Source organism: Phyllobates terribilis, unplaced genomic scaffold (genome assembly GCF_046119375.1).
Source record: "Phyllobates terribilis strain yellow unplaced genomic scaffold, ASM4611937v1 Scaffold_34__1_contigs__length_13252353, whole genome shotgun sequence".
In the NCBI taxonomy this organism is placed as follows: Eukaryota; Metazoa; Chordata; class Amphibia; order Anura; family Dendrobatidae; genus Phyllobates; species Phyllobates terribilis.
Window position 1 is genome coordinate 4,097,312 of NW_027362794.1, and position 24,727 is coordinate 4,122,038.

Here is a 24,727-nt window from a genome sequence, read left to right on the forward strand (position 1 = left end):
CTACAGGTGGTGAGATAAGCTGCACAATATAATTGACCTTTCAGTATATTGTTGCACACACACCATCTATTTAGCAAATGCCCTTGTTATCAACAGCAGCCTTTTAAACTCACCTGAGCTAACAGGTATGTGAGCTGGTTACTCTGCTGCGCTTAAAATTTCTTTTTTGGTTTGCTACAATGCCTTTTCTGAAACGTTGTCTCCCTCTGCTGGAACACTGACTTCTTTCATTTAATGCCTGCAGACTATAAAAGAGAAACCAACCCAAAAAGTTTGGTTGATTAGTCTGTGGCATTCTTTTAAACTGTTGCTTATGGCGGTCTCTGTGAGCTTCTCAGTGACATTCAGCCATCCAGGTATTCCGCCTGCAGTAGACGGAATGTGGCAATGGAACGCTGGCTGCGCGTGTCATAATAGGCTCTGAGCCTTTATATACCTGCGCACAGCAGCAGCCACCTTCAGTCTGCTGCTGGACAGCCAGCAGCAGCAGCAGCAGCAGGAGAGGTAATTAATCAGCAACCCTCCTGCTAAGGGTAGACAGCTGCTCGTTCCACCCCCCCCCCCGCCTTAATTGGTTCTCCTCCCTTCCAACGGTGTTGAGGCGGGTGGGAACAGCCGGGGGTTGAGGGTACTGTGCTAAAAGAGGTGGAGTTATGCAGATCTAAAACGCGTGGATTGCAGCAGCAGCAAGCCGAAAAGTGCAGGCATGTGAGGGATCTAGAGGTTGACAGCATGTCTTCTTAACGGGAGTCCAGGTGGCCATCTCCACAAATGGACTTTTCAGAATCCTTGGGTGGCACCGTAGTCGGAAACCAATTCTGGTTATCGCTTCTCGGCCTTTTGGCTAAGATCAAGTGTAGTATCTGTTCTTATCAGTTTAATATCTGATACGTCCCCTATCTGGGGACCATATATTAAATGGATTTTTAGAACAGGGAGATGGAAAAAGAGCTTGCTCTGTCCACTCCACGCATTGACCTGGTATTGCAGTATCTCCAGGACCGGTGCACCCCTTCTTTAATGCAGTTTCTAAAATCAGAAAGAATTGAATTCAATGCTTTTTGTTCATTTGGCTTGTTTGTCGGATTTTGGGATGGACTCTTTGGCTTTGCTTTTCTTCTCCTCATTGGATTTTTCATGTTAAAAGTTGCAGAAGCCAGATGACAAGCTCATTTTGGTTCAACTTCAGCAACTGTGCATTGCATTGCCATGTAATGTAATGCAATGCTATCTATCTAGCTCTCCCTCTATACTTCCTTTTGGATAAACAGACATATTAGGCAAGCATTTTGGAGCTTTCACCTAAATAACTACAGGTGGTGAGATAAGCTGCACAATATAATTGACCTTTCAGTATATTGTTGCACACACACCATCTATTTAGCAAATGCCCTTGTTATCAACAGCAGCCTTTTAAACTCACCTGAGCTAACAGGTATGTGAGCTGGTTACTCTGCTGCGCTTAAAATTTCTTTTTTGGTTTGCTACAATGCCTTTTCTGAAACGTTGTCTCCCTCTGCTGGAACACTGACTTCTTTCATTTAATGCCTGCAGACTATAAAAGAGAAACCAACCCAAAAAGTTTGGTTGATTAGTCTGTGGCATTCTTTTAAACTGTTGCTTATGGCGGTCTCTGTGAGCTTCTCAGTGACATTCAGCCATCCAGGTATCCCGCCAGCAGTAGACGGAATGTGGCAATGGAACGCTGGCTGCGCGTGTCATAATAGGCTCTGAGCCTTTATATACCTGCGCACAGCAGCAGCCACCTTCAGTCTGCTGCTGGACAGCCAGCAGCAGCAGCAGCAGCAGGAGAGGTAATTAATCAGCAACCCTCCTGCTAAGGGTAGACAGCTGCTCGTTCCACCCCCCCCCCCCCGCCTTAATTGGTTCTCCTCCCTTCCAACGGTGTTGAGGCGGGTGGGAACAGCCGGGGGTTGAGGGTACTGTGCTAAAAGAGGTGGAGTTATGCAGATCTAAAACGCGTGGATTGCAGCAGCAGCAAGCCGAAAAGTGCAGGCATGTGAGGGATCTAGAGGTTGACAGCATGTCTTCTTAACGGGAGTCCAGGTGGCCATCTCCACAAATGGACTTTTCAGAATCCTTGGGTGGCACCGTAGTCGGAAACCAATTCTGGTTATCGCTTCTCGGCCTTTTGGCTAAGATCAAGTGTAGTATCTGTTCTTATCAGTTTAATATCTGATACGTCCCCTATCTGGGGACCATATATTAAATGGATTTTTAGAACAGGGAGATGGAAAAAGAGCTTGCTCTGTCCACTCCACGCATTGACCTGGTATTGCAGTATCTCCAGGACCGGTGCACCCCTTCTTTAATGCAGTTTCTAAAATCAGAAAGAATTGAATTCAATGCTTTTTGTTCATTTGGCTTGTTTGTCGGATTTTGGGATGGACTCTTTGGCTTTGCTTTTCTTCTCCTCATTGGATTTTTCATGTTAAAAGTTGCAGAAGCCAGATGACAAGCTCATTTTGGTTCAACTTCAGCAACTGTGCATTGCATTGCCATGTAATGTAATGCAATGCTATCTATCTAGCTCTCCCTCTATACTTCCTTTTGGATAAACAGACATATTAGGCAAGCATTTTGGAGCTTTCACCTAAATAACTACAGGTGGTGAGATAAGCTGCACAATATAATTGACCTTTCAGTATATTGTTGCACACACACCATCTATTTAGCAAATGCCCTTGTTATCAACAGCAGCCTTTTAAACTCACCTGAGCTAACAGGTATGTGAGCTGGTTACTCTGCTGCGCTTAAAATTTCTTTTTAGGTTTGCTACAATGCCTTTTCTGAAACGTTGTCTCCCTCTGCTGGAACACTGACTTCTTTCATTTAATGCCTGCAGACTATAAAAGAGAAACCAACCCAAAAAGTTTGGTTGATTAGTCTGTGGCATTCTTTTAAACTGTTGCTTATGGCGGTCTCTGTGAGCTTCTCAGTGACATTCAGCCATCCAGGTATCCCGCCTGCAGTAGACGGAATGTGGCAATGGAACGCTGGCTGCGCGTGTCATAATAGGCTCTGAGCCTTTATATACCTGCGCACAGCAGCAGCCACCTTCAGTCTGCTGCTGGACAGCCAGCAGCAGCAGCAGCAGCAGGAGAGGTAATTAATCAGCAACCCTCCTGCTAAGGGTAGACAGCTGCTCGTTCCACCCCCCCCCCCGCCTTAATTGGTTCTCCTCCCTTCCAACGGTGTTGAGGCGGGTGGGAACAGCCGGGGGTTGAGGGTACTGTGCTAAAAGAGGTGGAGTTATGCAGATCTAAAACGCGTGGATTGCAGCAGCAGCAAGCCGAAAAGTGCAGGCATGTGAGGGATCTAGAGGTTGACAGCATGTCTTCTTAACGGGAGTCCAGGTGGCCATCTCCACAAATGGACTTTTCAGAATCCTTGGGTGGCACCGTAGTCGGAAACCAATTCTGGTTATCGCTTCTCGGCCTTTTGGCTAAGATCAAGTGTAGTATCTGTTCTTATCAGTTTAATATCTGATACGTCCCCTATCTGGGGACCATATATTAAATGGATTTTTAGAACAGGGAGATGGAAAAAGAGCTTGCTCTGTCCACTCCACGCATTGACCTGGTATTGCAGTATCTCCAGGACCGGTGCACCCCTTCTTTAATGCAGTTTCTAAAATCAGAAAGAATTGAATTCAATGCTTTTTGTTCATTTGGCTTGTTTGTCGGATTTTGGGATGGACTCTTTGGCTTTGCTTTTCTTCTCCTCATTGGATTTTTCATGTTAAAAGTTGCAGAAGCCAGATGACAAGCTCATTTTGGTTCAACTTCAGCAACTGTGCATTGCATTGCCATGTAATGTAATGCAATGCTATCTATCTAGCTCTCCCTCTATACTTCTGACGCGCCCCTGGGCCTGTGTCGCGCTGCGTTGCGCACGCGGGAGCTTACCCGGAGCCGGATCTGTTTAGGGTTGTAGTCTCGTGGCGGTGACCCGGTCCGTGCCCAGGGAGTCAAACTGGACGGCAGTCTGTTAGCGGTAAATGGTTGATGACTACGCCACCCGTTGAATGCAGCTATGGAGCTGCCGCTGCAGGGCAGACCGCTGAGGCCGGTGGAAGGATGGTGCAGCGTGGATGGTATAACCCCCAACGGGAGGGGTATGGCCTCAGGGCAGCCGACGTGGATGATGGGGGTAGCAGGAACCACTCAGAGACGGTGCGGTGTAGTTCAGGGTCTTTACTGGTGACAAAGATAGACCCTCCCGGAGTACTTGCTAGTGATCGGGGCCTGGTCAGTCCTTGAGCAGATGGGATCTCCCCTGGCCAGGCGGAGTTGTAGGCCTTCCCAACTAACTGTACTCTTCTGGCTACCTTGCTAGAGGCGAGAATAAGTAGCCCACGTCCCTGAGTGTACCGTGTGGTGCTCACCCGTATGGCCGGTGACTCGGGGCCTTCTAATGGCTTCCGCTCCACGATGGCGGTGCTGGTCCCACGCGTGTGACCGTGCCTTCGGGCTTCTGGGCCAGAGGACCTGAAGTCCTCTGCCGGACGGTTTCTGCTGCTGGGTAGGAGTTAGTCCCCACAGCCTCGGACTCCGGGTCCGGTAAGAAATCTTCTCAGTCAGGGCGAGCTCTGCAGCTGCCAGCCCCTGACTCGTTGTAACACTGCTCCCCACAGAGCTCCTGATGTTTCCTTGCTATGCTGCTTCTCTTCTCTACTCTTGTTCTGTCTTCTTTCTCACTAACCCTGCCTCAGCCCCGGGTTTATATAGGGGAAGTCCTTCCCCTCCCAAGACTGGGCAGGAGGTGTGGCATGCACAGGATCCCTGACCAAAGGACCTCCCACCTGCTCTCAGACGTAATATCTCTATCACTGTGGCAACCAGACCCCTGGGGTGTCACATTCCCCCCTAGTGAAATTTAGTACTCCGGGACTAAACACACTTTTGTAAACATAACAGGGTATAACAATAACAATAAAATACAATAAGGAAACACAATAAGATGGTCACGGCGTGTCCGCAACCGGGTGCAGTCTTTGAAGAAAAACAAAGGTGTCCATTTCACCAAAACAGGGAGACGTAACCAGGTAGGGGTCTGTCCTACCCCGAGTCCTTAACAGTCTCTAGTCCATCCTGGGTTACGCTCCAACTATGTACAAGGATTCCCGGTAAATCCACCAAGGATTCCTAAAAATAACTGGAAACACAAAATTATACACAAGCAACAATACACAGATAAACATAAATAAAACAATTTATACACTTCAAATCCTCCAGCGTGCGGGTAACTGGCCTCTAGTGGCCCTAGTGGACCTACGGAGCTGACTGTCTGGCCCTGAACTACAGGGTGTAGGAGCTGTCAAGGGTAAACTGGGCAGCTGTCTACCGGCTCTTTGTCTCACTAGGGGTACGGCAGGCTCACTATAAGCAGAGGGTTGATCCTCCTGTTCTGCTTGTGTGGAGTCTTCTGCCTCCTGGACCGGCTGTTCTTCCAGCTCAACCTGTTGCTCCGTAGGTGCTTGGGATGCTGGTTGGAGGAAGGTGAGTACGGGTACTACAACTGCACCATCGACTTGAGTCCAAGACCGAGGGAAGTCCCCGAGCACAGTACTAACCATATCTTCCCTTTCCTCTACGGGTCGATGGTCTTCTTGTTCCTCTTCAGAGTTTCTCAGTTGTTCGGGACACTTCTTCAGGTGGTCCCGGGATACAATGGCTGTGGTTTCCCCTCCGTCTTTACTGATGGTACAAACCTTCGGGTTCTCGTGGCTTGAGGGCAGTACGGTGTACGGGTCCTTCTCCCACTGGTCGTCCAACTTGTGGAGCCGTCTCTTCCTCTTCAAGACCTGCTCTCCGGGTACCAGGGGAACAGCGGGAGCATACTGGTTGTAAGTTTTCTCTTGTCTTTCCCTAGCCTGACAGAGACTTCGCTCCACGCTCTCCTGTACCCTCCGGTACTGCTGCTGCCTCTCTGTGTCCCAGTCTGTTTCTGGTGAAGTGTCCTCGGGTGTCAGGACTCCCATTTCCAGGTCAACAGGTAACTTACCAGGTCTTGCCCTCATTAGGTAAGCCGGGGTACAGTTGGTGGAACCTACCGGGATGTGGTTGTATAGGTCCACCAGATCGGGCAACTTCTCAGGCCACAGACTGCGTTCTTCCAGGGGCAACGTTTTTAGAAGATCCATTACCACCTGGTTCATTTTCTCACAAAGTCCATTAGTTTGCGGATGGTAGGGTGTCGTCCTTATCTTCCGGCAGCCATACAGATTGCAAAATTCCTGAAAGACCTCCGCTTCAAAGGCAGGTCCCTGGTCCGTCAGCACTTGGTCCGGGTACCCGTGTGGACGGCAGAAGTGCTGCTGGAAGGCTCTAGCTGCTGTTTGAGCCGTTAAGTCCTTGACGGGGACGACAACCAAGAACCGGGAGTAATGATCCACGATGGTTAACGCGTAGACGTAGCCACTTCTGCTTGGGGTCAGTTTTACATGATCCAAGGCTACCAGTTCCAACGGTTGCCGGGTGACGATGGACTGCAGGGGAGTCTTCTGGCTGGCTCGGTCCTTCCTTCTCAGGTTGCACGGGCCACAGTCTCTGCACCACTTCTCGATGGTTCCCCTCATGCCTACCCAGTGGAACCGCTCGCGCAGCAGGAACTCCAGCTTTTTCCACCCGAAGTGTCCAGCTCCGTCGTGGTATGCCTCCATCACCATGGCTGCGTCTCTTCGTGGCACCACTACTTGCCAGAGTAATTCATGCGTCCGGGAGTTAACCATTCTGCGGCACAACTTCCCTTTGTAAAGGAACAGTCGACTCTTCTCTGCCCATAGTTGTTTGGCTTCCTCCGGAGCGTCTGGTTCAAGGCGAGCCTCCGGCCGAGTCAGCATCTCCTTCACCAGTCGGACGGCAGGGTCGCTGTCTTGCGTTTCCGCCCAGTTGTAGAGGGGTAAGGGGTTCAACGTAGCAGCCTGCTTACTCCTTACCCGGTGGGAATACTGGATAGTCCCATGACGGTGGAACGCAGGGAGTTCAACTTCTTCCAGTCCCTCCGGATCTTCTCCTCCGTCCGGCAGGTTGGGCATCCTGGACAGGGCGTCCGCGTTGGTATTGGAGCGTCCTGCCCGGTATTTGATTGTGAACTCGTAGTTGGACAGACGGGCCATCCACCTCTGCTCCAGGGCACCGAGTCTTGCCGTGTCCAGGTGTGTCAACGGGTTGTTATCCGTGTACACGGTGAACCGGGAAGAAGCGAGGTAATGCTTAAAGCGCTCAGTGACTGCCCATACCACGGCCAGGAACTCTAGCTTAAATGAGCTGTAATTCTCGGGGTTCCTTTCGGTGGGTCGCAGTTTTCGGCTGGCGTAGGCGATTACTCGTTCCTTCCCCTGCTGGATCTGGGACAGTACGGCTCCTAGCCCGATGTTACTGGCGTCGGTGTAGAGGATAAAGGGCTGGCTATAATCCGGGTACGCCAGGATTTCGTCCCCCGTGAGGGCCATCTTCAGCTGGCGGAAGGACTCTTCTTCCAGCTCCTCCCATTTGAAGGGCGGCTTCTGGTTCTTGGCCTTCCGGGACTGGCCTATCAGGAGGTCCTGCATAGGTGCTGCCTTTTTGGTGAAACCGGGAATAAACCTTCGGTAGTAGCCTACCAACCCGAGGAACTGCCGCACTTCTTTTACGCTGGAGGGGCTTGGCCATTCCTTAATTGCGGTGATCTTATCAGGGTCGGGAGCCACTCCGTCAGCGCTCACTACGTGTCCCAGGTACTGCACCTTTGGTTTCAGGAGGTGACACTTGGAGGGTTTCACCTTTAGGCCGTAACTCGCCAGAGCCTCGAACACTTCCGCCAGGTGTTTCAGGTGGTCCTCATACGTCTTGGAATATACGATGACATCGTCCAGGTACAACAGGACCGTCTTGAAGTTTCTGTGGCCCAGACAACACTCCATTAGGCGTTGGAAGGTTCCTGGTGCGTTGCAGAGTCCGAACGGCATGCAGGTGAACTCGCTAAGTCCCATCGGGGTGGTGAATGCGGTCTTCTCCCGGTCCGCCTCTGCTACAGGAACCTGCCAGTACCCGCCAGTGAGATCCAAGGTAGAGAAGAAGTTAGCAGATCTTAAAGCAGCCAATGACTCCTCTATCCTTGGCAAGGGGTATGCATCCTTGTGTGTGATACGGTTGATTTTCCGGTAATCTACACACATCCTCATGGTGTTGTCTTTTTTTCTGACTAAGACTAGTGGAGCTGCCCAGGGGCTACAGCTATCCCTGATCACCCCAGCCTCCTTCATGTCTCTAAGCATCCCCTTGGCGTGTTGGTAGTGAGCAGGGGGTACGGGTCGATACCTCTCTTTTATAGGAGGATGGTCTCCCGTGGGGATGTGGTGTTCTACCCCCTTGACTCGCCCGAAGTCTAACGGGTGTTTACTGAACACTCTCTCGTACTCTTGAACCACCCGATAGACTCCTTGTTTCTGGTGTGCGGGAGTGGAGTCAGTACCCAGATGTAGTTGCTGACACCAGTCCTCCATGTTTTTCTTAGAGCCGTTACCTTCCTCCGGGTGAGATGGAGGCAAGGGTTCCACAGATTGTATAGAATTTTGGTTAATGGTATATAATTTGGCTAGCGTGGCATACCGGGGCAGGTACACTTCCCTCTCCCCAATATTTATTATGCGAACGGGCACCCTCCCATGGCGTACATCGACCACCCCCCGTGCTGTCAAAATGGTGGGCCTACTGTCCGAGTAAACTGGTTCTACCATTGCCTGGTAATCTCTACCTCTCAGACCAATAGCTGCCCTGCACCAAATCATCATTTCACTTTTTGGGGGCATGGCAATAGGAAAAGGGTCACACATTCTTACGCTACCAATCTCACCGCCGGAGAGTTCCACTTGTTGCCGTCGCATCAGTGCCCGGATCTCTTTCTGGAGCACCCGCTGCTCGCCGGAGCTGGCGTTCTTGGCAACCTGCTGTAAAAGGAAAATCACCTCTGCAAGACAATTTTCAATTACATTAGTTCCCAGAGTTATTTTTGGGTGACTCTCATGTCTGTCAATATCTACAATGATCAGTCCCTGTGCGGCCAGTTCGACTCTACCGAGTTTGATGGTCACCTCTTTAAATCCGATCTGTGGCACGGGCTGGCCATTGCTGGCGATGATACTCAAGTCGTCGTCAGGGTAGCGGCTAATATCCGAGTCATTCCAGTACTGCTTAAAGAGCACGTACGGGATGGTGGTGACCTGTGACCCGGTGTCCAGTAGGGCACTCATGGGAATGCCATCCAGTACCACAGGCAAGACTGGACGTCCTCCCACATATCTGTCGCGCCAGTTCGATGGGCCTGGTGATCTTTTTCCTGGGGGTTGGCCCTCTACCCCAGGTTGTGCCCGTTTAAAGAACAGTACCTTTCCATATGTCCGGGTTGATTGCAGCGGCGGCAGATGGGTCGTCCGTCCTCGCTGTATCGGTCACTGGGTCTTCCTCTGGCCGGTGGGGTCCTCCTTGGTCGACGCCACGGGATGTCCTCCGGTCTGGATGCCAGCTGGATCTTCCCTGGGGTGGAAACCTGTAAAGACTGCACAGTTCGGGTTAGCGCAGCAACGCTCTTAGCTAGCTCTTGGACCTGATGGCGTAGGTCTGGAGCTGGGTCATTGTCCAAAGCCTGCGCATCAGCTCCCACAGGCCCTGCCGACAAGGGCGCCGCCTCCTGGTGGTAAGTGATAGCTGGGCGCCTGTGGGTCACAACGCCACCCGGTGCCGGTTCTCGGAGCACCCGGATGGCTCTGTCCTTGAACTGTGCAAAGTCCAGATGGGGATCCTGTAAGGCCATTGCCCGCAACTGGGTTCGGTGGGCATTGCAATATAAACCCTCTATAAATTGTTCAGTCAACAGCCTGTCCTCGTTTCCCACCCCATCAGGGTCGGTCTGCTTTATGGCCCTCAGGGCCTCTTGTAGGTTTAGTGCATAATCCCTTATACTCTCATGCGCTCGCTGCTTGCACCCGTAGAATCTAAGCTTAATCTCGGCTGAGGTGCGGGTATCAAAGGTGTCCTTCAGCCGGGTTAGTATCCCTGCGACAGTCTTCCTCCCAGGTGGCCAGGATTTTACTTCCCTTTTGGCTGCCCCGGTTAGTTGGGCCACCAGGATGCTCACTTTTTGCTCTTCTGTGAGGGGGTACACCTGGAAGAGGCTATCCAGCTTTTCTCTAAAGTCATGCAGGGTATGTGACTCCCCTGAGTACTGGGGTAACCAAGCTGCTCCCGGGATATAGGGCATGGTGAAGGGCATAACTGCAGCAGCGGTGGCGCTGGCGGGGGTTGAGGCAGTGAAGCTCTCCTCCGTATCCGACATCTTCCTACCCCCTAGTGGACCGTGGCCTACCTTGCGATGATCCTGTTCCGTAGGCCGCGGCTCCGCAGTGGATCGTCAGGGTTGAGGACCTTCCGTCGCGCTCCGGTGACGTCGGCGTCTGCTGGGCTCCTTCCAGGACCTTACGCAACGTCCGGACGTGAGGCGGGGCTTCAGTTCTCGCGCGCTTTCGGAGTCCACGCCCCTCTTCTTCCCGCGCGGCGTCCTCAAGATGGCGTCCAATGGCGGGAAAACTCCACGGATGGCGGGAAGAAGGTCGAAGATGGTGCCGGATGGCGGGAAAACTTCGCGGATGGCGGGAATCTTCACCACTGGTAAGTTTGAACAGTCTTTGCTTTTCAGGCACGCAGTACCCGGTGGTTGCGGGCACGAGATCCTGCCGACTACGCCAAAGTTGACGCGCCCCTGGGCCTGTGTCGCGCTGCGTTGCGCACGCGGGAGCTTACCCGGAGCCGGATCTGTTTAGGGTTGTAGTCTCGTGGCGGTGACCCGGTCCGTGCCCAGGGAGTCAAACTGGACGGCAGTCTGTTAGCGGTAAATGGTTGATGACTACGCCACCCGTTGAATGCAGCTATGGAGCTGCCGCTGCAGGGCAGACCGCTGAGGCCGGTGGAAGGATGGTGCAGCGTGGATGGTATAACCCCCAACGGGAGGGGTATGGCCTCAGGGCAGCCGACGTGGATGATGGGGGTAGCAGGAACCACTCAGAGACGGTGCGGTGTAGTTCAGGGTCTTTACTGGTGACAAAGATAGACCCTCCCGGAGTACTTGCTAGTGATCGGGGCCTGGTCAGTCCTTGAGCAGATGGGATCTCCCCTGGCCAGGCGGAGTTGTAGGCCTTCCCAACTAACTGTACTCTTCTGGCTACCTTGCTAGAGGCGAGAATAAGTAGCCCACGTCCCTGAGTGTACAGTGTGGTGCTCACCCGTATGGCCGGTGACTCGGGGCCTTCTAATGGCTTCCGCTCCACGATGGCGGTGCTGGTCCCACGCGTGTGACCGTGCCTTCGGGCTTCTGGGCCAGAGGACCTGAAGTCCTCTGCCGGACGGTTTCTGCTGCTGGGTAGGAGTTAGTCCCCACAGCCTCGGACTCCGGGTCCGGTAAGAAATCTTCTCAGTCAGGGCGAGCTCTGCAGCTGCCAGCCCCTGACTCGTTGTAACACTGCTCCCCACAGAGCTCCTGATGTTTCCTTGCTATGCTGCTTCTCTTCTCTACTCTTGTTCTGTCTTCTTTCTCACTAACCCTGCCTCAGCCCCGGGTTTATATAGGGGAAGTCCTTCCCCTCCCAAGACTGGGCAGGAGGTGTGGCATGCACAGGATCCCTGACCAAAGGACCTCCCACCTGCTCTCAGACGTAATATCTCTATCACCGTGGCAACCAGACCCCTGGGGTGTCACACTTCCTTTTGGATAAACAGACATATTAGGCAAGCATTTTGGAGCTTTCACCTAAATAACTACAGGTGGTGAGATAAGCTGCACAATATAATTGACCTTTCAGTATATTGTTGCACACACACCATCTATTTAGCAAATGCCCTTGTTATCAACAGCAGCCTTTTAAACTCACCTGAGCTAACAGGTATGTGAGCTGGTTACTCTGCTGCGCTTAAAATTTCTTTTTTGGTTTGCTACAATGCCTTTTCTGAAACGTTGTCTCCCTCTGCTGGAACACTGACTTCTTTCATTTAATGCCTGCAGACTATAAAAGAGAAACCAACCCAAAAAGTTTGGTTGATTAGTCTGTGGCATTCTTTTAAACTGTTGCTTATGGCGGTCTCTGTGAGCTTCTCAGTGACATTCAGCCATCCAGGTATCCCGCCTGCAGTAGACGGAATGTGGCAATGGAACGCTGGCTGCGCGTGTCATAATAGGCTCTGAGCCTTTATATACCTGCGCACAGCAGCAGCCACCTTCAGTCTGCTGCTGGACAGCCAGCAGCAGCAGCAGCAGCAGGAGAGGTAATTAATCAGCAACCCTCCTGCTAAGGGTAGACAGCTGCTCGTTCCACCCCCCCCCCCGCCTTAATTGGTTCTCCTCCCTTCCAACGGTGTTGAGGCGGGTGGGAACAGCCGGGGGTTGAGGGTACTGTGCTAAAAGAGGTGGAGTTATGCAGATCTAAAACGCGTGGATTGCAGCAGCAGCAAGCCGAAAAGTGCAGGCATGTGAGGGATCTAGAGGTTGACAGCATGTCTTCTTAACGGGAGTCCAGGTGGCCATCTCCACAAATGGACTTTTCAGAATCCTTGGGTGGCACCGTAGTCGGAAACCAATTCTGGTTATCGCTTCTCGGCCTTTTGGCTAAGATCAAGTGTAGTATCTGTTCTTATCAGTTTAATATCTGATACGTCCCCTATCTGGGGACCATATATTAAATGGATTTTTAGAACAGGGAGATGGAAAAAGAGCTTGCTCTGTCCACTCCACGCATGGACCTGGTATTGCAGTATCTCCAGGACCGGTGCACCCCTTCTTTAATGCAGTTTCTAAAATCAGAAAGAATTGAATTCAATGCTTTTTGTTCATTTGGCTTGTTTGTCGGATTTTGGGATGGACTCTTTGGCTTTGCTTTTCTTCTACTCATTGGATTTTTCATGTTAAAAGTTGCAGAAGCCAGATGACAAGCTCATTTTGGTTCAACTTCAGCAACTGTGCATTGCATTGCCATGTAATGTAATGCAATGCTATCTATCTAGCTCTCCCTCTATACTTCCTTTTGGATAAACAGACATATTAGGCAAGCATTTTGGAGCTTTCACCTAAATAACTACAGGTGGTGAGATAAGCTGCACAATATAATTGACCTTTCAGTATATTGTTGCACACACACCATCTATTTAGCAAATGCCCTTGTTATCAACAGCAGCCTTTTAAACTCACCTGAGCTAACAGGTATGTGAGCTGGTTACTCTGCTGCGCTTAAAATTTCTTTTTTGGTTTGCTACAATGCCTTTTCTGAAACGTTGTCTCCCTCTGCTGGAACACTGACTTCTTTCATTTAATGCCTGCAGACTATAAAAGAGAAACCAACCCAAAAAGTTTGGTTGATTAGTCTGTGGCATTCTTTTAAACTGTTGCTTATGGCGGTCTCTGTGAGCTTCTCAGTGACATTCAGCCATCCAGGTATCCCGCCTGCAGTAGACGGAATGTGGCAATGGAACGCTGGCTGCGCGTGTCATAATAGGCTCTGAGCCTTTATATACCTGCGCACAGCAGCAGCCACCTTCAGTCTGCTGCTGGACAGCCAGCAGCAGCAGCAGCAGCAGGAGAGGTAATTAATCAGCAACCCTCCTGCTAAGGGTAGACAGCTGCTCGTTCCACCCCCCCCCCGCCTTAATTGGTTCTCCTCCCTTCCAACGGTGTTGAGGCGGGTGGGAACAGCCGGGGGTTGAGGGTACTGTGCTAAAAGAGGTGGAGTTATGCAGATCTAAAACGCGTGGATTGCAGCAGCAGCAAGCCGAAAAGTGCAGGCATGTGAGGGATCTAGAGGTTGACAGCATGTCTTCTTAACGGGAGTCCAGGTGGCCATCTCCACAAATGGACTTTTCAGAATCCTTGGGTGGCACCGTAGTCGGAAACCAATTCTGGTTATCGCTTCTCGGCCTTTTGGCTAAGATCAAGTGTAGTATCTTTCGAAAAGGCGGTTTTGGATGTTGGCCGCCCTAGTAGATTGATACATTATGCACACTGGGGTTTAGGCGCTTGTTAGTACGCCAGGTGGCTAATATAGTCATCTGGCGGAAAGCATGGCCCCCCAGGATCGACGCCATTGGGCCGGGGAAGATCGAAAGCCCGAAGTGTGAAGTGCCCCCGGAGTGGTGACCCTGGGGTGCCTTAACTCACTGGGATTGGGAACCCCACTTGAGTTTATGGCACATTTGCACAAGCACTTCAAATTTTCTTTCTTCGCACACACCCTCATTCCGGGCCTTCTGGCCTTAGGATGGGGAATTTTTCAATTCCCGGTCGAAGGTCCGGGCAGTATTATACTGTGAAACCTTCACTATTTATTTAATTTCTTTGTCACTGTGTGTCCACTTATTCACGTGTGTCACGTCCTACTAGGATTTTGTCGGGATGCGGTTCCCTTACGGGTTCCTCTCTTGGCAGGTCTAGGGGGGGAGTGTGTGGCCATCAGGTTCCGCTCCCCCCTGAACCCCCCTGGCTCTCCTCTTTTGGGAGGAGAGCGTTGTTGGCTCCCCTCTTCCGGGAGGGGAGCACAGTCTTTGGCTCCCAGTGCCTTGCTCGGGTGAGAACTCGGGCAGGTGCTGGGGGTAAGATTGGGTCGCCTCTGGCTTCGGCTGGAGGTGGCTTTTTGTCCCTGTTCCTCGCTGTGGCCTTTTGGCTCGGAGGGACGGGGAATGGTTTGGGGGACCCTTCTCCTTTTGGAGAGGGTTTCAAGAAGACCAGCATCCTAGTGCACTTTTTTTGTGGCACTTGTCACTTTTTTAAGCGCACTCGGGTTTTGTACACGAATTCGGGCTTTCGAAAAAAGAAAAATCTGTTCTTATCAGTTTAATATCTGATACGTCCCCTATCTGGGGACCATATATTAAATGGATTTTTAGAACAGGGAGATGGAAAAAGAGCTTGCTCTGTCCACTCCACGCATTGACCTGGTATTGCAGTATCTCCAGGACCGGTGCACCCCTTCTTTAATGCAGTTTCTAAAATCAGAAAGAATTGAATTCAATGCTTTTTGTTCATTTGGCTTGTTTGTCGGATTTTGGGATGGACTCTTTGGCTTTGCTTTTCTTCTCCTCATTGGATTTTTCATGTTAAAAGTTGCAGAAGCCAGATGACAAGCTCATTTTGGTTCAACTTCAGCAACTGTGCATTGCATTGCCATGTAATGTAATGCAATGCTATCTATCTAGCTCTCCCTCTATACTTCCTTTTGGATAAACAGACATATTAGGCAAGCATTTTGGAGCTTTCACCTAAATAACTACAGGTGGTGAGATAAGCTGCACAATATAATTGACCTTTCAGTATATTGTTGCACACACACCATCTATTTAGCAAATGCCCTTGTTATCAACAGCAGCCTTTTAAACTCACCTGAGCTAACAGGTATGTGAGCTGGTTACTCTGCTGCGCTTAAAATTTCTTTTTTGGTTTGCTACAATGCCTTTTCTGAAACGTTGTCTCCCTCTGCTGGAACACTGACTTCTTTCATTTAATGCCTGCAGACTATAAAAGAGAAACCAACCCAAAAAGTTTGGTTGATTAGTCTGTGGCATTCTTTTAAACTGTTGCTTATGGCGGTCTCTGTGAGCTTCTCAGTGACATTCAGCCATCCAGGTATCCCGCCTGCAGTAGACGGAATGTGGCAATGGAACGCTGGCTGCGCGTGTCATAATAGGCTCTGAGCCTTTATATACCTGCGCACAGCAGCAGCCACCTTCAGTCTGCTGCTGGACAGCCAGCAGCAGCAGCAGCAGCAGGAGAGGTAATTAATCAGCAACCCTCCTGCTAAGGGTAGACAGCTGCTCGTTCCACCCCCCCCCCCCCCGCCTTAATTGGTTCTCCTCCCTTCCAACGGTGTTGAGGCGGGTGGGAATAGCCGGGGGCTGAGGGTACTGTGCTAAAATAGGTGGAGTTATGCAGATCTAAAACGCGTGGATTGCAGCAGCAGCAAGCCGAAAAGTGCAGGCATGTGAGGGATCTAGAGGTTGACAGCATGTCTTCTTAACGGGAGTCCAGGTGGCCATCTCCACAAATGGACTTTTCAGAATCCTTGGGTGGCACCGTAGTCGGAAACCAATTCTGGTTATCGCTTCTCGGCCTTTTGGCTAAGATCAAGTGTAGTATCTGTTCTTATCAGTTTAATATCTGATACGTCCCCTATCTGGGGACCATATATTAAATGGATTTTTAGAACAGGGAGATGGAAAAAGAGCTTGCTCTGTCCACTCCACGCATTGACCTGGTATTGCAGTATCTCCAGGACCGGTGCACCCCTTCTTTAATGCAGTTTCTAAAATCAGAAAGAATTGAATTCAATGCTTTTTGTTCATTTGGCTTGTTTGTCGGATTTTGGGATGGACTCTTTGGCTTTGCTTTTCTTCTCCTCATTGGATTTTTCATGTTAAAAGTTGCAGAAGCCAGATGACAAGCTCATTTTGGTTCAACTTCAGCAACTGTGCATTGCATTGCCATGTAATGTAATGCAATGCTATCTATCTAGCTCTCCCTCTATACTTCCTTTTGGATAAACAGACATATTAGGCAAGCATTTTGGAGCTTTCACCTAAATAACTACAGGTGGTGAGATAAGCTGCACAATATAATTGACCTTTCAGTATATTGTTGCACACACACCATCTATTTAGCAAATGCCCTTGTTATCAACAGCAGCCTTTTAAACTCACCTGAGCTAACAGGTATGTGAGCTGGTTACTCTGCTGCGCTTAAAATTTCTTTTTTGGTTTGCTACAATGCCTTTTCTGAAACGTTGTCTCCCTCTGCTGGAACACTGACTTCTTTCATTTAATGCCTGCAGACTATAAAAGAGAAACCAACCCAAAAAGTTTGGTTGATTAGTCTGTGGCATTCTTTTAAACTGTTGCTTATGGCGGTCTCTGTGAGCTTCTCAGTGACATTCAGCCATCCAGGTATCCCGCCTGCAGTAGACGGAATGTGGCAATGGAACGCTGGCTGCGCGTGTCATAATAGGCTCTGAGCCTTTATATACCTGCGCACAGCAGCAGCCACCTTCAGTCTGCTGCTGGACAGCCAGCAGCAGCAGCAGCAGCAGGAGAGGTAATTAATCAGCAACCCTCCTGCTAAGGGTAGACAGCTGCTCGTTCCACCCCCCCCCCCCCCCGCCTTAATTGGTTCTCCTCCCTTCCAACGGTGTTGAGGCGGGTGGGAATAGCCGGGGGCTGAGGGTACTGTGCTAAAATAGGTGGAGTTATGCAGATCTAAAACGCGTGGATTGCAGCAGCAGCAAGCCGAAAAGTGCAGGCATGTGAGGGATCTAGAGGTTGACAGCATGTCTTCTTAACGGGAGTCCAGGTGGCCATCTCCACAAATGGACTTTTCAGAATCCTTGGGTGGCACCGTAGTCGGAAACCAATTCTGGTTATCGCTTCTCGGCCTTTTGGCTAAGATCAAGTGTAGTATCTGTTCTTATCAGTTTAATATCTGATACGTCCCCTATCTGGGGACCATATATTAAATGGATTTTTAGAACAGGGAGATGGAAAAAGAGCTTGCTCTGTCCACTCCACGCATTGACCTGGTATTGCAGTATCTCCAGGACCGGTGCACCCCTTCTTTAATGCAGTTTCTAAAATCAGAAAGAATTGAATTCAATGCTTTTTGTTCATTTGGCTTGTTTGTCGGATTTTGGGATGGACTCTTTGGCTTTGCTTTTCTTCTCCTCATTGGATTTTTCATGTTAAAAGTTGCAGAAGCCAGATGACAAGCTCATTTTGGTTCAACTTCAGCAACTGTGCATTGCATTGCCATGTAATGTAATGCAATGCTATCTATCTAGCTCTCCCTCTATACTTCCTTTTGGATAAACAGACATATTAGGCAAGCATTTTGGAGCTTTCACCTAAATAACTACAGGTGGTGAGATAAGCTGCACAATATAATTGACCTTTCAGTATATTGTTGCACACACACCATCTATTTAGCAAATGCCCTTGTTATCAACAGCAGCCTTTTAAACTCACCTGAGCTAAAAGGTATGTGAGCTGGTTACTCTGCTGCGCTTAAAATTTCTTTTTTGGTTTGCTACAATGCCTTTTCTGAAACGTTGTCTCCCTCTGCTGGAACACTGACTTCTTTCATTTAATGCCTGCAGACTATAAAAGAGAAACCAACCCAAAAAGTTTGGTTGATTAGTCTGTGGCATTCTTTTAAACTGTTGCTTATGGCGGTCTCTGTGAGCTTCTCAGTGACATTCAGCCATCCAGGTATCCCGCCTGCAGTAGACGGAATGTGGCAATGGAACGCTGGCTGCGCGTGTCATAATAGGCTCTGAGCCTTTATATACCTGCGCACAGCAGCAGCCACCTTCAGTCTGCTGCTGGACAGCCAGCAGCAGCAGCAGCAGCAGGAGAGGTAATTAATCAGCAACCCTCCTGCTAAGGGTAGACAGCTGCTCGTTCCACCCCCCCCCCCCCCCGCCTTAATTGGTTCTCCTCCCTTCCAACGGTGTTGAGGCGGGTGGGAACAGCCGGGGGTTGAGGGTACTGTGCTAAAAGAGGTGGAGTTATGCAGATCTAAAACGCGTGGATTGCAGCAGCAGCAAGCCGAAAAGTGCAGGCATGTGAGGGATCTAGAGGTTGACAGCATGTCTTCTTAACGGGAGTCCAGGTGGCCATCTCCACAAATGGACTTTTCAGAATCCTTGGGTGGCACCGTAGTCGGAAACCAATTCTGGTTATCGCTTCTCGGCCTTTTGGCTAAGATCAAGTGTAGTATCTGTTCTTATCAGTTTAATATCTGATACGTCCCCTATCTGGGGACCATATATTAAATGGATTTTTAGAACAGGGAGATGGAAAAAGAGCTTGCTCTGTCCACTCCACGCATTGACCTGGTATTGCAGTATCTCCAGGACCCGTGCACCCCTTCTTTAATGCAGTTTCTAAAATCAGAAAGAATTGAATTCAATGCTTTTTGTTCATTTGGCTTGTTTGTCGGATTTTGAGATGGACTCTTTGGCTTTGCTTTTCTTCTCCTCATTGGATTTTTCATGTTAAAAGTTGCAGAAGCCAGATGACAAGCTCATTTTGGTTCAACTTCAGCAACTGTGCATTGCATTGCCATGTAATGTAATGCAATGCTATCTATCTAGCTCTCCCTCTATACTTCCTTTTGGATAAACAGACATATTAGGCAAGCATTTTGGAGCTTTCACCTAAATAACTACAGGTGGTGAGATAAGCTGCACAATATAATTGACCTTTCAGTATATTGTTGCACACACACCATCTATTTAGCAAATGCCCTTGTTATCAACAGCAGCCTTTTAAACTCACCTGAGCTAACAGATATGTGAGCTGGTTACTCTGCTGCGCTTAAAATTTCTTTTTTGGTTTGCTACAATGCCTTTTCTGAAACGTTGTCTCCCTCTGCTGGAACACTGACTTCTTTCATTTAATGCCTGCAGACTATAAAAGAGAAACCAACCCAAAAAGTTTGGTTGATTAGTCTGTGGCATTCTTTTAAACTGTTGCTTATGGCGGTCTCTGTGAGCTTCTCAGTGACATTCAGCCATCCAGGTATCCCGCCTGCAGTAGACGGAATGTGGCAATGGAACGCTGGCTGCGCGTGTCATAATAGGCTCTGAGCCTTTATATACCTGCGCACAGCAGCAGCCACCTTCAGTCTGCTGCTGGACAGCCAGCAGCAGCAGCAGCAGCAGGAGAGGTAATTAATCAGCAACCCTCCTGCTAAGGGTAGACAGCTGCTCGTTCCACCCCCCCCCCCCCCCGCCTTAATTGGTTCTCCTCCCTTCCAACGGTGTTGAGGCGGGTGGGAACAGCCGGGGGTTGAGGGTACTGTGCTAAAAGAGGTGGAGTTATGCAGATCTAAAACGCGTGGATTGCAGCAGCAGCAAGCCGAAAAGTGCAGGCATGTGAGGGATCTAGAGGTTGACAGCATGTCTTCTTAACGGGAGTCCAGGTGGCCATCTCCACAAATGGACTTTTCAGAATCCTTGGGTGGCACCGTAGTCGGAAACCAATTCTGGTTATCGCTTCTCGGCCTTTTGGCTAAGATCAAGTGTAGTATCTGTTCTTATCAGTTTAATATCTGATACGTCCCCTATCTGGGGACCATATATTAAATGGATTTTTAGAACAGGGAGATGGAAAAAGAGCTTGCTCTGTCCACTCCACGCATTGACCTGGTATTGCAGTATCTCCAGGACCGGTGCACCCCTTCTTTAATGCAGTTTCTAAAATCAGAAAGAATTGAATTCAATGCTTTTTGTTCATTTGGCTTGTTTGTCGGATTTTGGGATGGACTCTTTGGCTTTGCTTTTCTTCTCCTCATTGGATTTTTCATGTTAAAAGTTGCAGAAGCCAGATGACAAGCTCATTTTGGTTCAACTTCAGCAACTGTGCATTGCATTGCCATGTAATGTAATGCAATGCTATCTATCTAGCTCTCCCTCTATACTTCCTTTTGGATAAACAGACATATTAGGCAAGCATTTTGGAGCTTTCACCTAAATAACTACAGGTGGTGAGATAAGCTGCACAATATAATTGACCTTTCAGTATATTGTTGCACACACACCATCTATTTAGCAAATGCCCTTGTTATCAACAGCAGCCTTTTAAACTCACCTGAGCTAACAGGTATGTGAGCTGGTTACTCTGCTGCGCTTAAAATTTCTTTTTTGGTTTGCTACAATGCCTTTTCTGAAACGTTGTCTCCCTCTGCTGGAACACTGACTTCTTTCATTTAATGCCTGCAGACTATAAAAGAGAAACCAACCCAAAAAGTTTGGTTGATTAGTCTGTGGCATTCTTTTAAACTGTTGCTTATGGCGGTCTCTGTGAGCTTCTCAGTGACATTCAGCCATCCAGGTATCCCGCCTGCAGTAGACGGAATGTGGCAATGGAACGCTGGCTGCGCGTGTCATAATAGGCTCTGAGCCTTTATATACCTGCGCACAGCAGCAGCCACCTTCAGTCTGCTGCTGGACAGCCAGCAGCAGCAGCAGCAGCAGCAGGAGAGGTAATTAATCAGCAACCCTCCTGCTAAGGGTAGACAGCTGCTCGTTCCACCCCCCCCCGCCTTAATTGGTTCTCCTCCCTTCCAACGGTGTTGAGGCGGGTGGGAACAGCCGGGGCTTGAGGGTACTGTGCTAAAAGAGGTGGAGTTATGCAGATCTAAAACGCGTGGATTGCAGCAGCAGCAAGCCGAAAAGTGCAGGCATGTGAGGGATCTAGAGGTTGACAGCATGTCTTCTTAACGGGAGTCCAGGTGGCCATCTCCACAAATGGACTTTTCAGAATCCTTGGGTGGCACCGTAGTCGGAAACCAATTCTGGTTATCGCTTCTCGGCCTTTTGGCTAAGATCAAGTGTAGTATCTGTTCTTATCAGTTTAATATCTGATATGTCCCCTATCTGGGGACCATATATTAAATGGATTTTTAGAACAGGGAGATGGAAAAAGAGCTTGCTCTGTCCACTCCACGCATTGACCTGGTATTGCAGTATCTCCAGGACCGGTGCACCCCTTCTTTAATGCAGTTTCTAAAATCAGAAAGAATTGAATTCAATGCTTTTTGTTCATTTGGCTTGTTTGTCGGATTTTGGGATGGACTCTTTGGCTTTGCTTTTCTTCTCCTCATTGGATTTTTCATGTTAAAAGTTGCAGAAGCCAGATGACAAGCTCATTTTGGTTCAACTTCAGCAACTGTGCATTGCATTGCCATGTAATGTAATGCAATGCTATCTATCTAGCTCTCCCTCTATACTTCCTTTTGGATAAACAGACATATTAGGCAAGCATTTTGGAGCTTTCACCTAAATAACTACAGGTGGTGAGATAAGCTGCACAATATAATTGACCTTTCAGTATATTGTTGCACACACACCATCTATTTAGCAAATGCCCTTGTTATCAACAGCAGCCTTTTAAACTCACCTGAGCTAACAGGTATGTGAGCTGGTTACTCTGCTGCGCTTAAAATTTCTTTTTTGGTTTGCTACAATGCCTTTTCTGAAACGTTGTCTCCCTCTGCTGGAACACTGACTTCTTTCATTTAATGCCTGCAGACTATAAAAGAGAAACCAACCCAAAAAGTTTGGTTGATTAGTCTGTGGCATTCTTTTAAACTGTTGCTTATGGCGGTCTCTGTGAGCTTCTCAGTGACATTCAGCCATCCAGGTATCCCGCCTGCAGTAGACGGAATGTGGCAATGGAACGCTGGCTGCGCGTGTCATAATAGGCTCTGAGCCTTTATATACCTGCGCACAGCAGCAGCCACCTTCAGTCTGCTGCTGGACAGCCAGCAGCAGCAGCAGCAGCAGCAGGAGAGGTAATTAATCAGCAACCCTCCTGCTAAGGGTAGACAGCTGCTCGTTCCACCCCCCCCCCCGCCTTAATTGGTTCTCCTCCCTTCCAACGGTGTTGAGGCGGGTGGGAACAGCCGGGGGTTGAGGGTACTGTGCTAAAAGAGGTGGAGTTATGCAGATCTAAAACGCGTGGATTGCAGCAGCAGCAAGCCGAAAAGTGCAGGCATGTGAGGGATCTAGAGGTTGACAGCATGTTTTCTTAACGGGAGTCCAGGTGGCCATCTCCACAAATGGACTTTTCAGAATCCTTGGGTGGCACCGTAGTCGGAAACCAATTCTGGTTATCGCTTCTCGGCCTTTTGGCTAAGATCAAGTGTAGTATCTGTTCTTATCAGTTTAATATCTGATACGTCCCCTATCTGTGGACCATATATTAAATGGATTTTTAGAACAGGGAGATGGAAAAAGAGCTTGCTCTGTCCACTCCACGCATTGACCTGGTATTGCAGTATCTCCAGGACCGGTGCACCCCTTCTTTAATGCAGTTTCTAAAATCAGAAAGAATTGAATTCAATGCTTTTTGTTCATTTGGCTTGTTTGTCGGATTTTGGGATGGACTCTTTGGCTTTGCTTTTCTTCTCCTCATTGGATTTTTCATGTTAAAAGTTGCAGAAGCCAGATGACAAGCTCATTTTGGTTCAACTTCAGCAACTGTGCATTGCATTGCCATGTAATGTAATGCAATGCTATCTATCTAGCTCTCCCTCTATACTTCCTTTTGGATAAACAGACATATTAGGCAAGCATTTTGGAGCTTTCACCTAAATAACTACAGGTGGTGAGATAAGCTGCACAATATAATTGACCTTTCAGTATATTGTTGCACACACACCATCTATTTAGCAAATGCCCTTGTTATCAACAGCAGCCTTTTAAACTCACCTGAGCTAACAGGTATGTGAGCTGGTTACTCTGCTGCGCTTAAAATTTCTTTTTTGGTTTGCTACAATGCCTTTTCTGAAACGTTGTCTCCCTCTGCTGGAACACTGACTTCTTTCATTTAATGCCTGCAGACTATAAAAGAGAAACCAACCCAAAAAGTTTGGTTGATTAGTCTGTGGCATTCTTTTAAACTGTTGCTTATGGCGGTCTCTGTGAGCTTCTCAGTGACATTCAGCCATCCAGGTATCCCGCCTGCAGTAGACGGAATGTGGCAATGGAACGCTGGCTGCGCGTGTCATAATAGGCTCTGAGCCTTTATATACCTGCGCACAGCAGCAGCCACCTTCAGTCTGCTGCTGGACAGCCAGCAGCAGCAGCAGCAGGAGAGGTAATTAATCAGCAACCCTCCTGCTAAGGGTAGACAGCTGCTCGTTCCACCCCCCCCCCCGCCTTAATTGGTTCTCCTCCCTTCCAACGGTGTTGAGGCGGGTGGGAACAGCCGGGGGTTGAGGGTACTGTGCTAAAAGAGGTGGAGTTATGCAGATCTAAAACGCGTGGATTGCAGCAGCAGCAAGCCGAAAAGTGCAGGAATGTGAGGGATCTAGAGGTTGACAGCATGTCTTCTTAACGGGAGTCCAGGTGGCCATCTCCACAAATGGACTTTTCAGAATCCTTGGGTGGCACCGTAGTCGGAAACCAATTCTGGTTATCGCTTCTCGGCCTTTTGGCTAAGATCAAGTGTAGTATCTGTTCTTATCAGTTTAATATCTGATACGTCCCCTATCTGGGGACCATATATTAAATGGATTTTTAGAACAGGGAGATGGAAAAAGAGCTTGCTCTGTCCACTCCACGCATTGACCTGGTATTGCAGTATCTCCAGGACCGGTGCACCCCTTCTTTAATGCAGTTTCTAAAATCAGAAAGAATTGAATTCAATGCTTTTTGTTCATTTGGCTTGTTTGTCGGATTTTGGGATGGACTCTTTGGCTTTGCTTTTCTTCTCCTCATTGGATTTTTCATGTTAAAAGTTGCAGAAGCCAGATGACAAGCTCATTTTGGTTCAACTTCAGCAACTGTGCATTGCATTGCCATGTAATGTAATGCAATGCTATCTATCTAGCTCTCCCTCTATACTTCCTTTTGGATAAACAGACATATTAGGCAAGCATTTTGGAGCTTTCACCTAAATAACTACAGGTGGTGAGATAAGCTGCACAATATAATTGACCTTTCAGTATATTGTTGCACACACACCATCTATTTAGCAAATGCCCTTGTTATCAACAGCAGCCTTTTAAACTCACCTGAGCTAACAGGTATGTGAGCTGGTTACTCTGCTGCGCTTAAAATTTCTTTTTTGGTTTGCTACAATGCCTTTTCTGAAACGTTGTCTCCCTCTGCTGGAACACTGACTTCTTTCATTTAATG

The 24,727-nt window shown here is 48.9% G+C and overlaps 12 non-coding genes and 1 pseudogene across 12 annotated transcripts; all 13 read left to right on the forward strand.

Annotated features, from left to right (window-relative positions):
- Positions 1 to 824: 824 nt before the first annotated feature.
- LOC141180949 (U2 spliceosomal RNA) lies at positions 825 to 1,015 on the forward strand. The gene has a single exon (XR_012256572.1). It is a non-coding gene; the product is annotated as a U2 spliceosomal RNA (small nuclear RNA).
- Positions 1,016 to 2,136: 1,121 nt separating this feature from the next.
- Positions 2,137 to 2,327, forward strand: LOC141180950 (U2 spliceosomal RNA). The gene has a single exon (XR_012256573.1). It is a non-coding gene; the product is annotated as a U2 spliceosomal RNA (small nuclear RNA).
- Positions 2,328 to 3,446: 1,119 nt separating this feature from the next.
- On the forward strand, positions 3,447 to 3,637 carry LOC141180952 (U2 spliceosomal RNA). The gene has a single exon (XR_012256575.1). It is a non-coding gene; the product is annotated as a U2 spliceosomal RNA (small nuclear RNA).
- A 9,000-nt stretch (positions 3,638 to 12,637) lies between these two features.
- Positions 12,638 to 12,828, forward strand: LOC141181682 (U2 spliceosomal RNA). The gene has a single exon (XR_012257236.1). It is a non-coding gene; the product is annotated as a U2 spliceosomal RNA (small nuclear RNA).
- A 1,118-nt stretch (positions 12,829 to 13,946) lies between these two features.
- On the forward strand, positions 13,947 to 14,038 carry LOC141182145 (U2 spliceosomal RNA; annotated as a pseudogene).
- Positions 14,039 to 14,827: 789 nt separating this feature from the next.
- LOC141181957 (U2 spliceosomal RNA) lies at positions 14,828 to 15,009 on the forward strand. Its single transcript, XR_012257472.1, has one exon. It is a non-coding gene; the product is annotated as a U2 spliceosomal RNA (small nuclear RNA).
- Positions 15,010 to 16,131: 1,122 nt separating this feature from the next.
- On the forward strand, positions 16,132 to 16,322 carry LOC141180953 (U2 spliceosomal RNA). The gene has a single exon (XR_012256576.1). It is a non-coding gene; the product is annotated as a U2 spliceosomal RNA (small nuclear RNA).
- Positions 16,323 to 17,445: 1,123 nt separating this feature from the next.
- LOC141180954 (U2 spliceosomal RNA) lies at positions 17,446 to 17,636 on the forward strand. Its single transcript, XR_012256577.1, has one exon. It is a non-coding gene; the product is annotated as a U2 spliceosomal RNA (small nuclear RNA).
- A 1,123-nt stretch (positions 17,637 to 18,759) lies between these two features.
- LOC141181659 (U2 spliceosomal RNA) lies at positions 18,760 to 18,950 on the forward strand. Its single transcript, XR_012257215.1, has one exon. It is a non-coding gene; the product is annotated as a U2 spliceosomal RNA (small nuclear RNA).
- Positions 18,951 to 20,073: 1,123 nt separating this feature from the next.
- Positions 20,074 to 20,264, forward strand: LOC141180955 (U2 spliceosomal RNA). The gene has a single exon (XR_012256578.1). It is a non-coding gene; the product is annotated as a U2 spliceosomal RNA (small nuclear RNA).
- Positions 20,265 to 21,384: 1,120 nt separating this feature from the next.
- LOC141182197 (U2 spliceosomal RNA) lies at positions 21,385 to 21,575 on the forward strand. The gene has a single exon (XR_012257586.1). It is a non-coding gene; the product is annotated as a U2 spliceosomal RNA (small nuclear RNA).
- A 1,122-nt stretch (positions 21,576 to 22,697) lies between these two features.
- Positions 22,698 to 22,888, forward strand: LOC141181765 (U2 spliceosomal RNA). The gene has a single exon (XR_012257311.1). It is a non-coding gene; the product is annotated as a U2 spliceosomal RNA (small nuclear RNA).
- A 1,116-nt stretch (positions 22,889 to 24,004) lies between these two features.
- Positions 24,005 to 24,195, forward strand: LOC141180957 (U2 spliceosomal RNA). The gene has a single exon (XR_012256579.1). It is a non-coding gene; the product is annotated as a U2 spliceosomal RNA (small nuclear RNA).
- The last annotated feature ends 532 nt before the right edge of the window (positions 24,196 to 24,727 follow it).